Source organism: Chlorocebus sabaeus, chromosome 13 (assembly GCF_047675955.1).
Source record: "Chlorocebus sabaeus isolate Y175 chromosome 13, mChlSab1.0.hap1, whole genome shotgun sequence".
In the NCBI taxonomy this organism is placed as follows: Eukaryota; Metazoa; Chordata; class Mammalia; order Primates; family Cercopithecidae; genus Chlorocebus; species Chlorocebus sabaeus.
The window spans coordinates 4,730,565-4,745,360 of record NC_132916.1 but is presented as its reverse complement, the minus strand read 5'-3'; positions in this window follow the sequence as shown (position 1 = coordinate 4,745,360).

Below are 14,796 nucleotides of genomic sequence, written 5' to 3'. Positions count from 1 at the left end.
AGAGAAGTTCTGTAATTTATCCAAGGTCACACAGCTATTAAGTTGGTACTGCAAGGCTAAGTGATGAACAAAGGCACAGGGGACGAGTATGTTCTGCCTTTTTATTAACCAGTTAGCTCATTCAACAAAATATAAGTTGAGTCATTATTTTGTTCCAAGGAGTGTTCTAGATGATGCAATATGATGGTCAGCTGTCTTCTTCTAGAGTGGTCCTTATCCTCTTGGTGCCTATGGTCTAGCAGAGATGTAGACATCAACATAGAACTATGAAAAAAAAGTATATGATTACCAATTTAAGTAAGATTAAGAACAAAAATGCAGAATACAATAAGAGAACCTACATTGGAAATCAGGTCATTAAGTTCTCTGAGAAAGGAGACTTTTATCTGTATAGGAGTTAGCCAGAAGAAAAGCAGGAGAAATAGTATCCCAGATAATTCACTGTACTCAGAAACCTGGGGGAGGAGGGAGCTTGATGTGTTCAACGTGACTGCATTCTCGTCTATGTGTTTTATAAATGATTTTAACTAGAGCCAATTTGCTGACTTGACAAGTTAAGCTTGTCATATGTACAAAGCCAGAGTAAAGATGTGTAATTAAATGAAGACTGGGATTATGGATCATTGGTTATTTCATGGCATGATGCATTCCTAAATTCTGAATTAAAAAAAATTAATAATTAAAAATCCCCTGAAATAAGTAACAAAATCTCTCTGAATGATGAGGAAAGCCGTATGTCTGCAATGTCCCTTGAAAGGCCTCTAAACTCTGGCTTCAGTGAAATCAATCACTCTCCTGAAGTTGTCCTCAAATGTGCAGGTTTTTTTGATTCCAGTGTGCAGGCCAGGAATGCAAAGAAGAAAGAGGCAGACCTCTGAAAGTTACGAATTTCATCTTATAAATAAAAAGATTATTTCACACAACCCTCTGATGTGATGACACAGGGAGAAGCAACTGCCTTGGAGATGGTCACTTGCTATTCCCAATGTCGACAGCTTGAACTTCTGCATGTCTTTAAGAAATGCAAACACTATGCATATAACGGGTCCCAAAAAAATCCACCTCCAGTGAGCCAAGTTGGAAGGGCAGGAAGCAAGTATGTGTTAACTTTACAGAAATAGCATGTTTATATAAGAAAGTGATGTCTGCAGCCTAGTCCAAACACACTGCCGCTCCGGAGATGAGCAATCCTCAGGAAATTTCAAGTCCATTGTTAGTGTATGAATCAGGTTAGCCTTGGTTATGTTAACGGGACAAAGAGCTCCCATAGCTAAGTGGCTGGAAACAACAGTATTAATTTCCTGCTCATGCTTCATGTTCATTGTGAGTAGAAAGTCTTTATTTACTGTGGTCTTTTCAAAACCAGACTGAGGGCTCCCCTGAAGATGTGCTTCCTCCATAGCCAAGGGAGGGATGGTGCCCTGATTTTTAAGACTTCCTCCTTGAGGTGTCTCTTAGCCAAGCAAGCCACATGGTTATTCTTAACTTCAAAGTGGGTGGAAAGTGCAGCTCCACCTAATGTACCTGGCAAGAGAGAATAACTGGAATATTCATGAATCAACCTGATGAGAACTCCAGTGCAAAGAAGATACCCATCTAGGCTTGGACGGACATTGTAGGGCCTCAAGAGTATCACCAACAGTCACAATGAAGCCTTTGCTCTGTCCTCCACTGGTTCTGTGTATCAGCCAGGATCCAGTCCAGAAAACAGAAACTAAGTACTTCAGCTCTAGAGGAAATTGATTAGTGATACGTTGGAATAACTGAAAGAGGAAAAGGGAGGAGAAGGTTGGAAGATATAAATGAACAAGTGATTCCCAGAGGCCACAAAGCTAATACCCCTGGGCTGGAGTCCCTGAGCCCACGCCTGCCCTGCATTGTTGGAGATGCTGTCACAGTTGGTTCTAGATGTGCCACTGAAATGCCACCATACCAAGGGCTGAAACTGTCACCAACAATGTTTACACAGCTTCACAGCTTCCACTGGCAGAATTTGAATGGTGTCTGCAGATTAGATAGCAGTGTCATTTCATTTCTTGGTGCTAATGGTTCCTTTGTGGTTATGTAGGAAAATTTACTCATATTTACAAAGTACACACTGAAGTGTTAGTGGGCAACAGAACATCATTTTGGCAAATTACTCTCAAAATATTCAACTGAAAAAAAAATCCTCTGTATTTTCTTAGTTGCAACTCTTCTGTAAGTTTGAGATTATTTCATTTTTTTCAACTTAGAAGTCGAGCATAGGACCACTGGTGGGTCACCTGAACAACAAACATATTCTTTTCTTCCACCATGTGAAGCGACAGGCCCAGCTCTTCCAAAAGTCAGTCCATTGCTCAAGCCAACATGAGTCCTCTTTCCTTGCCTGCTGGTCTTTTGACACAAGGATCCTGAACTGACTGGGCAGCAGCCATAGCTTGAAATCAAATGGAACTCTTATTGTGTCTCCACATGGAAATATGGAAACATTTGCCCCCTGAGAACCAGGACCTCTAGAATTGCAAAACCTAAAATTGAAAGCACACATCATCCTTGGGTGACTGTGTGGTGATGTGGTAACGGTGTGGTGATGTGAGGCAATACCTTGTTCTCTTCCACCCCCTTGTTTCCTAGACCCATATATCACACTTGGAAACATAGCACCACATAACAGTTATTGATTAAGGCAGAGACTCTAAGTAATAATGGTGCTTCTCTTACCATTCCATTTATTTTTTAAAATCAAAAAATAATTGCATGTAGTTTACATGCAATACAATTCGGCAGTTTAACTGCAGAATTGAGTGTTATCATGGCACAGAATTTTATTACCTCAAAAGCTTCCCTCATATCACTTTTCATTCTGTGCACTCCCACAAACGTGGGCCATGGCAACCATTAATCTGATCTCTGTCCCTACAGTTTAGCTTCTCCTAGAATTTCACAAAAACAGAATCATACAGTATGCCATCTTTCACATTTGGCTTATTTGACTTTGCATACTGCTTTGAGATTCAGCCATATTGTTGCGTATAGCACACAACAATGTGCTCCCTTTTACTCCCTGATAGTATTCTGTGACATGCATTTGCCACAATTTATTTATAATAACCCTGAACTTAGGTAGCACAATTCCTTCAGCTTTGTCATAAGCTTTCAAAACTGTCTTGGATGTTCTAGGTCCTTTGCATTTGCAAATACAATTTAAAAATCAGTTTGTCAGTGTCTATAAAAATGCCTGCTGGGATTTTTATTGGGATTGCATTGAAGATATAGGTCAATTTGGAGTAAGGAAACATCCTGAGCGTATTGATTTCTCTGTTCCATGACTATGGTATCTCCCTATATTTATTCAGTCTTCGATCATTTTCAGTAACATTGGTTTGGTTTTTCTAAGTTTATGGTATAGACTTCTTCAATGTATTTTGTTAAATGTATCCCCAATATTTCATGTTTTTGATGCTCTTATAAATGATATTGTTTAAATTTTAATTTCCCATCAATCATTGCTAACACATAGAAATATGTGATTTCTGTGTATTGATTATGGACCTGCCAGCTTGCTAAAATCATTTAACAGTTCTAGTAGTTTTACATAAATTCTTAGGAATTTTTCTATGTAGACAACATGTAGTATGTGGATAAAGTCAACTTTAATTTTGCCTTTTCAATCTGTATGCTTTTATTTCTTTCCCTTGCCCTGTGGCATTGTGTAGGATCTCCAATATGACCTTGAATAGAAGTGACAAAAGTGGATATTCTTGCCTTGTTTCAGATCTTAGGGGGAAAGCATGCAGTCTTTTGACACTACATACAATGTTGGCTGTAGACTTTTTAATGATGTACTTTATCCTATTGATAAAATTTATTTATATGCCTTGTTTCCCAACAACTTATCAAAAATGAATGCTGAATTTTGTCAAATGTCTTTCCTGTATCTGTTGAGATGATCTTATGGTGATTCCCTTGTGGTCTGTTGATATGGTCAATTACTTTGGTTGGTTTTCAAATGTTAAATCAACCCTTATTATCGTTAAATTATACCCACCTATTTATGATGAACTATTTTTCATATTAGGCAGGATTTGTTCTATAAATATTTTGCTACAGATATTTGCATCTCTGATAATGAGATATCTTAATCTACTTTTGATATTATGGTCATACGATCCCATAAATTGAGTTGGGAAGTATTCCATCTTTTTTTTTCCTGAAAAGGTTTGTGTACAATTGGTACTATTTCTTCCCTGAGTGTATGATAGATTTCACCAATGAAGTTATCTGGGCCTGGAGGGTTTTATTTATTTGTTTGTTGGAACATTTTAATTAGAATTCAATTACTTCATGGATATAGTGCTATTTGGGTTATTCATTTCTTCTTAAGTATGCTAGTTCACGTCTTTAATACGTCTATTTCATCTATACTAACATGTTCATTTCTGTGAAATAAAGTGGTCTATAACATTCCCTTATTATCCTCTCAATGCTAACAGAATCTGTAGTGATGGCCCTCTCTTTTATCTGACTTTAGTAAATTTTGTCTTCCCAATTTTACTGTGATCAGTCTGATTATAGTTCATTAATTTTACTGACTTTTTCAAATAACAGTTCTGATTTTATTGATTTTTCTTTACTTGTTTTCCGTTTTCTATTTCATTGATTTATTATTTTATTTTTAATATTTTTCCTTCATCTTGCAGAGGTTTAATTTATTCTTTTTTCTTAATTTCATTTCCTTTCCTTTCCTTTCTCTCTCCTTCCTTCCCTCCCTCCTTCCTTCCTTCCTTCCTTCCTTCCTTCCTTCCTTCCTTCCTTCCTTCCTTCCTTCCTTCCTTCCTTCCTTCCTTCCTTCCTTCCTTCCTTCCTTCCTTCCTTCCTTTCTTTCTTTCTTTCTTTCTTTCTTTCTTTCTTTCTTTCTTTCTTTCTTTCTTTCTTTCTTCTTTCTCTCTTTCTCTCTTTCTCTCTTTCTCTCTCTTCTCTCTTTCTCTCTTTTCTTTCTTTCTCTCCTTCCTTCCTTCCTTCCTTCTTTTGCCTAAGCTGGAGTTCAGTGGCACAATATCGCCTCACTGCAGCCTCCGCCTCGTGGGTTCAAGTGATTCTCATCTCAGCCTCCCAAGTAACTGGGATTACAGGCATGTACCACCATGCCCGGCTAATTTTTTTACTTTTAGTAGAGACAGGGTTTCACCATGTTGGTCAGGCTGGTTTCAAAGTCTCGACCTCAGGTGATCCACCCGCCTTGGCCTCCCAAAGTGCTGGAATTACAGGTGTGAGCCACCGAGCCTGGCCTGATTTCTAGTTGTGAAGGAAGAATGTATGTTTATTCTTTCAGCCCTCTTAAGTTTATTTAGGGGATTTCCTTTACAGCCCAGAATATAATCTATCTTGATAAATATTTGTGCTCGAAAATAATGTGTTGTCTGCTGTATTGGATGAGTGTGCTATTAATGTCAATTACAGAAAGTTGTACGTTAGTTGTAGCAGGCTGAATAATGACCCATAACCATATCCAGGTCCCAATCCCTGGAACCTATGAATGTTCCCTTATATAATATCAGGAACTTTGAAGACGTGGTTAAATTAAGGACTTTGACATAAGGAGATTATCTTGGATTATCTGAGCCCTAAATGTAATCATAGGAATCCTTGCAAGAGGCAGGCAGAGAGAAATTGGCAAACAGAAGGAAAAAAGCTATATGAAGACAGCAGAGAGAGATGTGGAGATGATACCTTGCTAGTCTTCAAGACGGAGAAAGGAATCCTGAGCCAAGGAATGCAAAGAATGCGGCTTTAGAATGTGGAAAAGGCAAGGAAAGGAATGCTCCCTAGAGCCTCCGAGAGAGGTGGTCCTGCTAACACCTTGGTCTCAGCCTAGCGAAACTCATTTCAGAATTCTGACCTCCAGAAATCTAAGAGAATAATTTTAAAAAACTATTTATTTGGAAATTATTATAGATTCAAAGGATGTTGGAAAGATAGTACAAACAGATCCTTTGTACACTTCCCCAGCTTCCACCAGTGTTTATGTCTTGTATAATGTAATACAATAGCAATTGTGTAATACAATACAATACACAATATGTCTTATATAATACAGTATAATACCAAAACCAGAAAATTGGCATTGGTTCAATATGTGCGTATAGTTTTATTTCTGTGTCATTTTACTGCATGTGTAGATTCACGTAACCACCACCACAACAACCAAGATATGGAACTATGAGACCAGTCTAGGCAACATAGCAAGACCCTCATCTCTACAAAAATAAATAAATAAATAAAAATTTAAAAGTAGCTAGGCATGGCGGCACGTGCCTGTAAGTCCCAGCTATCCTGGAGACTGGAGCAGGAGGATGTCTTGAATCCAGGAATCCGAGGCTGCAGTGAGCTATGTTCTTACCACCACAATGTAGCCTGGGTAAAAGAGCAAGACCCTGTCAAAAAAAAAAAAAAAAGAAGAAGACTTCTGAAAAAAGATACACAATTATTCCATGAATCCATGAATCACCACAAATATCTTCCTGATGCTGCCCCTTATGACATATCCATCCCCTTCTTCCTATCCTCCCACACCCTGCACCATTCCTAACCCCCAGAAGCCACTAACCTATTGACCATCTCTTGGCCAATTGGTCTTTTTAATACTTCCTTTTTAGGGCAGTTTTAGGTTCACAGAAAAATTGAAATGAAGATACAGAGAGTTCCCATATATTCCCTGCCCCACGCATGTTTAGCCTCCTCCATTATCCACATCCCCCACCAGAGTGGCACGCTTGTGACAGCTGATGAAACTAATTTGCTTTGTTTTAAATGGCGAAGTTTGTAGTGATTTGTTATAGCAGTCATGGGAAACTAGCTCAATAATGTTGTTCAAATCATCTACATCCTGACTTATATTTATTTCATTACTGAAGGAGAAATGTAGATGTTTCCAACTATAACTTTAAATGTGGGTTCTTTTCTTCCTTCCAGTTCTATCTGTTCTTGCTTTACATATTTTTGTACCTTCGTTATTTGTACCCCTGTTAACACGTTTTAGACTATCATGTTCTCTTGATGAATTTCTTCTTTCCTTATTGTAAAATGTTGATTTTGTCTCTGGTAATATTACTTGTCCCGATATTTACTTTGACTATCAATAAGGTAGTCATTCCAACTTTCTTTTGATTAGTGTTTTCATGAGATATTATTTTCATCCTTTTCCTTTTAAGTTGTGGTTTTATATCTAAAATGGGTTTCTTATAGACAGCCTATAATTATATTTTGCTTTTATATCCAGTCTGACAGTCTCTGACATTTAAGTTGAGCATTTAGGCACTTTTTATTTCATGAAATTATTAACATGGATAGATTGAAAATGACCACTTTGCTGTTTTCTGTTTGTCTCTATTCCTTTCAGATTAAATGAGTTTTGTTAATAATTTCATTTTATTTTCACTAGTAGTTTGTTAGCTACACTTTTCTGTGTGTTTTTTTTTTTATAGTTGCTCTAGAATTTACAACATATGCATTGAACTTCTCACAATCTACATTCAAATAACATCTTACCTTATGTGCTAAATAAGAACCCAACAACAGTCTACTTACATTAAATCCTTCTGTTCTTTGGACCATTCTTTTCATACATTTCACCTCTATATATATTATACATCCTTCAATGTATTATTGTTAGTTTTGCTTCAAGGCATCAATTATATTTTAAAGAAATTAAAATAAGGAAAAAGTTTACATATGTTTACCTATTTACCATTTGGGATACTCTTTTTTCCTTTGTTTAGATTAACTCTCTATCTGGAACTATTTTCCTTTTGCTTGAAAAACTTCTTTTAAGATTTCTTGAATTCCTGCTCTGCTGATTATAAATTCTATCAAGTCTTGTTTCTCTGAAAAAAAAAGCTTTTAACTTTAATTTTTGAAAAATTACTTTTACTCTTAATTTTTTCTAATTATTTTAACTTTATTTTAACGGTTTTAAATTATTTTAGCAATTCCATTGTTTTCTGGCTTACATAGTTTCTGATAAGAAGTCTGATGTCATCCTTAACATAATTCTCCTGTGTGCAATGTTTTATTTTTCTGGTTACCAGTAAGATTTTCTCCTTATCTCTGATTTTTAGCAACTTAATAATAACATATCTTGACATGGCTTTGGTTTTCTTTTCTTCTTACTTTTTGTTTTCTTTCTTAGTTGCTTGGAGCTCACTGGGTTTCTGGAATTTGTAGGTTTAAAGTTTTTCTTAAACTTGTAAGTTGTTTTGCCATTATTTTTTCAAATACTTTTTATTCTCCCTCCCCACCATCATCTGGGAGTCCAATTACTTTTATATTAAACTGCTTGATATTTTTCATTGGCCAGTGATGCTGTGCTCATCATTTTTCAGTTTTTAATTCTCTGTGTGTTTCAGTTTAGATAGTTTCTATTGCTGTGTTCTCAAGTTTACTGTTTTTTTTTTTTAATACCAGCAAGATGTAGCATTAATCCCATCCAATATGTAATGAATTTCATATATTGAATTTTTTATCTCTAGAGTTCAGTTTTGATTTTTTTAATATCTTCTATTTCCACATTATGTTCATATTTACCTCTACTTTCATGGATATATGCAGTATATTTGTAATATTTTTTAATTCTCCTTTTCTGTTAGTTCTATCTCTTTTTACTTCTAGTTCTCTTTCTATTGATTTATTGTTTTCCTGATTATGACTCATATTTTCCTGTTTTTTGCCTGCTAGCTAGCTTTATATTATCTCCTGGATATCATCCATTTTAAATTGTTGGCTTCTGGATTTTGTTGTATTCTTCTAAAAACTGTTGAATTTTTTTTCATTTATAAAATTACAATTAGTTGTATCCTTTTGAAGTTATCTTTAAAGCTGTATTAGAGTAAGTTCAGAGCAGTCTTTAATCTAGGGCTGAAATATAGCCCCAGTATTAAAGTGGGACCCCTATGACGCTCTGTCTGATGCCTCATGTAGTAAGAGGTCTTTCAGTCTCGTTGGTGGATACATGAACTAGTCAAGTCCTGTGTGAGCTACAAAAATAAAAATTGTAATATCTACTCTTTTTATTGGCCATTGTTCTGATTTTGGCCCCAGGTAATTGCCTTTCATGTATGTACAGAGCGGTATTCACTCAGTGAGTCAGGGGAACCCCTCTGCAAATCTCTGAAATTCTTACTTTCTCTCTGTAATTCCATCATTTCTTATATTTTGCACAAGCACATTCTAGCCTCCTTGACCTTCCTGAAGTTCAATATATGTCTCCTAAAGTTGGTAGGACTGCCAGGTTCTCATTGGTTTTTCCTCCCTGCCCTGCAGTCTGGGAACTGCCTCCAGGTCATGTGCTGAGACAATCGTAGAGCTGACCTCATTTGTCTCCCTTCTTTCTGGGATCTCATTCCTACCCTGCCTGTGGTCCAATGTCTGTAAACAATGGTTTTATGTATTTTGTCTGTTCTTATAGTTATTAAAGTGGAAGAGTAAATGCAGTCCCTGTTACTTTATCTGGGCTGGAAGTGGAAGTTCCTTTCACATTCCATATCAATAGAGTAAATAGGGTATCCTATGGGCATTCCTCAAAACATAGTCAGTTTGTGGATTTTCTGGACTTAGGTTGTATATTCACTTGTGACCACTTTTCTAAGATCTCTTCCTTCGCCATCTATCATGGAAGTTCTGGGATTCCCATTTCACTTAATAGAAAAAGCAATCACTTCCAAAGTCCCAAGTCAGCCTGACTTTATGTTTGCATTATCTTCCAGAGTTCTTGCCAGGGTATTAAATTTTGTCTAGGGGGAAAGAGCTCCTGGGAAAGTACAACATCAGCAGGGAGACACTCCCAGGAAAGAAAATAGGTAGGAGACTGTGTCTGATCTCTTTTTGAACATATATATAACTGGACCTCCTGATAATTACATTTTCCAGAAGAGTCCTCATCTATTGAAGGTTTTTGGCTTAACATAAACAAATCTAGAAGCTATGGATTTATGGTGTATAGTTCCTTGAAAAATGTCACATAAGCCATGCAACTATCTATCTGGGTATAAAATGGAGATATTTCATAACATCCAGTGCCTCTTGTTGTGTGAGATAACCCCCACCTCACTCAGAGACCTCTATTGTCTTGGCAAGCTCAGCATGTCATCATGACTTCAATAGGATTTGTCCCTTGATATTTGCCTTGTTTCCAGAAGAAGAAGATGAAGCTTTTCATTGCTGAGGCCTCAGCCCATCCTCTGGGGAGCCCTGGAACTGGGTTGATTCTCCTTCCAAACCAAAAACAAGAGGTTCGACCTTGTATCCACATCAGCCAGCCACTGGCTGTGCTTCTCCTTAGGCAAGTGGTTCACTGTGGTCACACGTGATAGCCAATGAAAAGTACAGCCATGAGCCAGCAGCAGCAGATATTCCCAGCAGCACTTCAGCTGTCTTGGTGCAGCACCAAAGTACCCACAACATTATTCCGTTTGATTTTTTAAAATTCTGGTTAAGAATCACTAACTTGTAAAAATCGAATAGGTCATGACCTGGAGATGAAAAAATACTGACCTGGCTCATGCTAAGGGAGTTAGCCCCTGGCCCTGGGCTTAGCACACAGTAGGTGACAGACTAATCCTTTAATCCCTACTTCTGCTAATGGAAACATCTCTCTAGTAGTTCCGGCCAAAAACATCAGGTTATGCTTAACACATGTTTTTCTCTCACATCTCACATTCTTTCCTTCACCTTGTCCAGTTGATGCCACCTTCGAGATGCAATATATTCAGTCTGGACCTTCTTTCCCTTCTCTGCTGCTGTCCTGTAAGTCGGATCACCCCACTCTGGCTTCTCTGCTTAAAACTCTCTAATCGTTCTCCATTTTATTCCAAGTAAAGGATAAGGCTGTACAATGGCCTCAAGTCCTGATGGGTTTTCTCAGCACCCTCCCTGCTCCCGTCTCCTGCTTTTCTGCCCTGGCTCCCTGCTACAGCAACACCGCCCTTCACTGTTGAATCCCCTGAGTGTGGTTCAGCCCTGGGGCATTTACAGCAGCTGCTCCCCTGCTGGAGAGCTCTTCCTTCGAATGTCTGCTCAGCTCAGTCCTTCACCTTCTTCAAGTCATTGCCCAAATAACTATCTCCCAAGAAGACCAATACTCTATACCATTCTGTTAAAATTGCCACCTGTCTCCCAGCCTCCCAACGCCTCTTCCAAATACTCTCACATGCTTTTTTAAAACACTGTTTCCATCTTAGACTAAACAATTTACTTATTTATGTCTATTTTTTTTTTATTTTCTGTCTCTTCTACTAAGCTATCAGTCCCATGAGTGCAAGCAGTTCTATTTGCTTTCTTCTGTGGCACTGAGTTTGTTCCAGTGCCTAGAGCATGGCCTGGCCCACAGAAAGCGCCCAATAATTATTGGCTGGATCCATCGATGACTGACTTTGAGTCTAGGTGGCTGAGCTTTAAGTTCCCCTTTCTCCATATGTTATTCCCAGTTTTAAAAAAATCTCCTGATTCTCCTCCATATACTGAGTGTCATATTCTTGAGCCCTACATTATGAACTTACAAAATAATTTATTTTCAAAAGCTGTTAACTCATTTATCTTATTACTAAATTCAAATCTGATTTAAAATTATAAATTCTTCTGGCTTACATAAATGACAAAAAATGAATTCAGGAAACTATCCTTTCTCCTAGGAGTTTAATCTCCAAGGCTTCTGCTAGCACTGAAAACAGTCTGTGATTCTAAGAGTCAATTCACTCCCCATGGCCATATCCAAATATTTTAACACCAATTCCACAGCCTGCACAGTTGGCCGGCCCAGCTGGTCTGCAGAATCTGGGGGAGGCTCATGGCAGGCTGACGTCAATTGGCAGAGCCCAGTCTGGAAGGAGCTCACAGTCAGCCTACTCCCACACGCTCCTCTCTCTTCCATCCAGTGTTATCAACTCACTTTTCCTTCTCAGTATTCAAATTCATCTTCTACAATTTTCTCCACAAAGAAATCTGTGGCCTTTACAGTCTTTGGTCATGTTATTCTCAGCCTATAACCATACCAACAGAAACTAAAGGAATTCAGTGTGAATTATTCTAATTGATGATCCTTTTAGTTATATTTTTGTTTCTCAATATATTAATGTTAATTTCTGTAAATGTCTGAATGGACTCTGTTATGGTTTCACATTTCTTAATCCAAAAGGAAGATGAAGATTTTTGCACAGAAGAGCTGCCCAAACAGTACAAAGCAATTGATTACAGACACGGTGACAATTGATTTACCAGTTCTCTTTACTTGCATGCCAAGGTCTGTGAATTAATATTTTGTTTTGCAGTTTGTGTGTGAGGACAAATCATTACCTCAGTTAGGCTCATTAAACAGTACACCTCTTTGCCACTATAGTGTGCAAGTAAATCAAATAGAAAAATTCCATAACAAAACTAGTGGTATTTTCGTATACAATTGGGTGGAAAAAACAAAACGAGTACAATTCATGATGTAAATAGAGAATGTTTTCTGAAAATAAAACATCTCATTTATGCTAGCATTTACTGTAATCTGAAATCTGTCCTGTTTTGTTGGCAATCTAATGTAATGATAGGATATGAGAGCCATTCTATGTCTCTGAAAATAGAAGCAGAAAAAGGAAGAGCGAAAAACCACATTGCTGACCAGGCCAAGTTCTGAGTCCTTATGTTCTCAGCCTTTCTGTGCTGCTAAAGTATGGAATAGTCCACCTGTAGGAATTACTTTGCCCATATTCTAAGTGACAATTTGACACCGTTCAATCTCTCCTTCGATTTCTTTATATTCCCTCATGCTCACTCTATTCTTGAAATTTGACAGATGTTTACTAATTTTTAACTTGGATATACAATTAATATCTTCCCTAACTTCGCCCATCGTCTTCTCTCCTGTAAATACAGCAGGTGAGAGGAGCTCACCCTGAACCTCGCCTCCTCTCTGTGCTTATTCAGCCCTGTTTCATTCTCAACCTGCAAGGACACTCATATCAAAACTTCATTTCTTTCAAGTCTCTGACTTAAATCAGCCTCTCTCTTGTTCCTCCCTTCTGCATTCCTTTAAAAAAATACTGACCTCAATTCTCTCACATTTATCCACTCCCAAGTTATATCTGGTTGAAAAAGGAACTGGAGCGCATACAATTCTTAGAGCATTAATTTGAATGATATTTATTAGGCTCACAGGGTGCAGAGTAGTCAGCCAGGCCCTTCTGTTACCATCTCAAACCTGATGAATGCACCTTCTGTTTCTAATTCCTCCCGCTCGCTCTTGAGCTCTAGAAATTCTGACTCACTTAAACGTTTTTCACAGAAACAACTCCACAGCTTCCAGCAGCTCCTCTTCATCCAAATCATGTTTGCACATCACCACGTGGCTCTGTCAGAAAATGTGTCTGTCAGTGAAAGTTTATACACAGCCACATTTTCCCATTAATTTTTTTTTCTTTCTTCCTTTTTAAATTTATTTATTTTTTTTCTTTTTGAGAAGAGTTGCTCTATTGGCCAGGCTGGAGTGCAATGACATGATCTTGCCTCACTACAGCCTCTACCTCCTGGGCTCAAGTGATTCTCCTTTCAGCCTCCCAAGCAACTGGGATTACAGGCACCTGCCACCACACCCCGCTCATTTTTGTGTTTTTAGTAAAGACGAGGTTTCACCTTGTTGGGCAGGCTGGTCTCAAATTCCTGACCTCAAATGATCCACCCGCCTCAGCCTCCCAAAATGTTGGGATGACAGCCATGAGTCATCATGCCCAGCCTAATTTCCATTTTCATTTCAAACATGCACTCCTATGGAAAGAAAGATTACATGAAGGTATAGTAAAAATCATATTAACAATCATAAAATTTACCTCTTAGTACATCTGATATTTAAAAATTTACTATTCTTGTCTATGAATGGAAACCATGCCTGTATAGGGTGGATGTTTGTATGACTGGATGTATCCATGAGGTCAGAATACTAATTGATGGAACAATACTGAGTAATACTGAGTGGAAGGTGGTCTCCAGTGGAATGCCACAGAGTTTCCAGCATAGTCTTAGAAAGAGTCTTGAAAGATAATGGTCTGCTGGTCACATTCATTCAAGACAGAAAACTCTGATAGATAGTAAAAGTGTAGATTGAATTTAAAACAAACAAACAACAACAACAAAAAACGCAAGCCTCAGCAGTCTGAAATGATGGTCTAAATCCAATACCACTACTTAACAGTGCTTTATAACTAAAGGATTTTGTAATTTAGAGACTTTGAAATTTCCCAGGAATTTCTAGCATAATCCACTGAGCAAAAACCCAGTGGGTCTGCTCTTGGACCACATTAAAAGAAGTTCAAGAAGCAGGGGAGATGTTAATCCCAATGTACTCACCCAGAACAGTGGTAGGGTCTGCTGGCTCACTGTGGGAGGGCATTGGCCAACTCATATAGGTCCAGGTGTGAGCAAACAGGATGAGGGAAAGGTTAAGGAAACTGGTGATGTTCAACTTAATGCTGTTTTCAAATAACTAAGGATTTTAATGTAGTAAAAGGAATAGATTTTTATCTCCAGTGTCAGTGCAACCTAATGCTGGAATCACCACACTGTCTTCCACAATGGTTGAAATAATTTATATTCCTTCCAACAGTGTAAAAGTGTTCCTGTTTCTGCATAGCCTCCCAGCATCTGTTGTTTCTTGACTTTTTAATAATCACCATTCTGATTGGTGTGAGATGGTATCGCATTGTGGTTTGGATTTCCATTTCTCTAATGATCAGTGATGTTGAACTTTTTATGTATATATGTTTGTTGGCCTCATAAATGTCT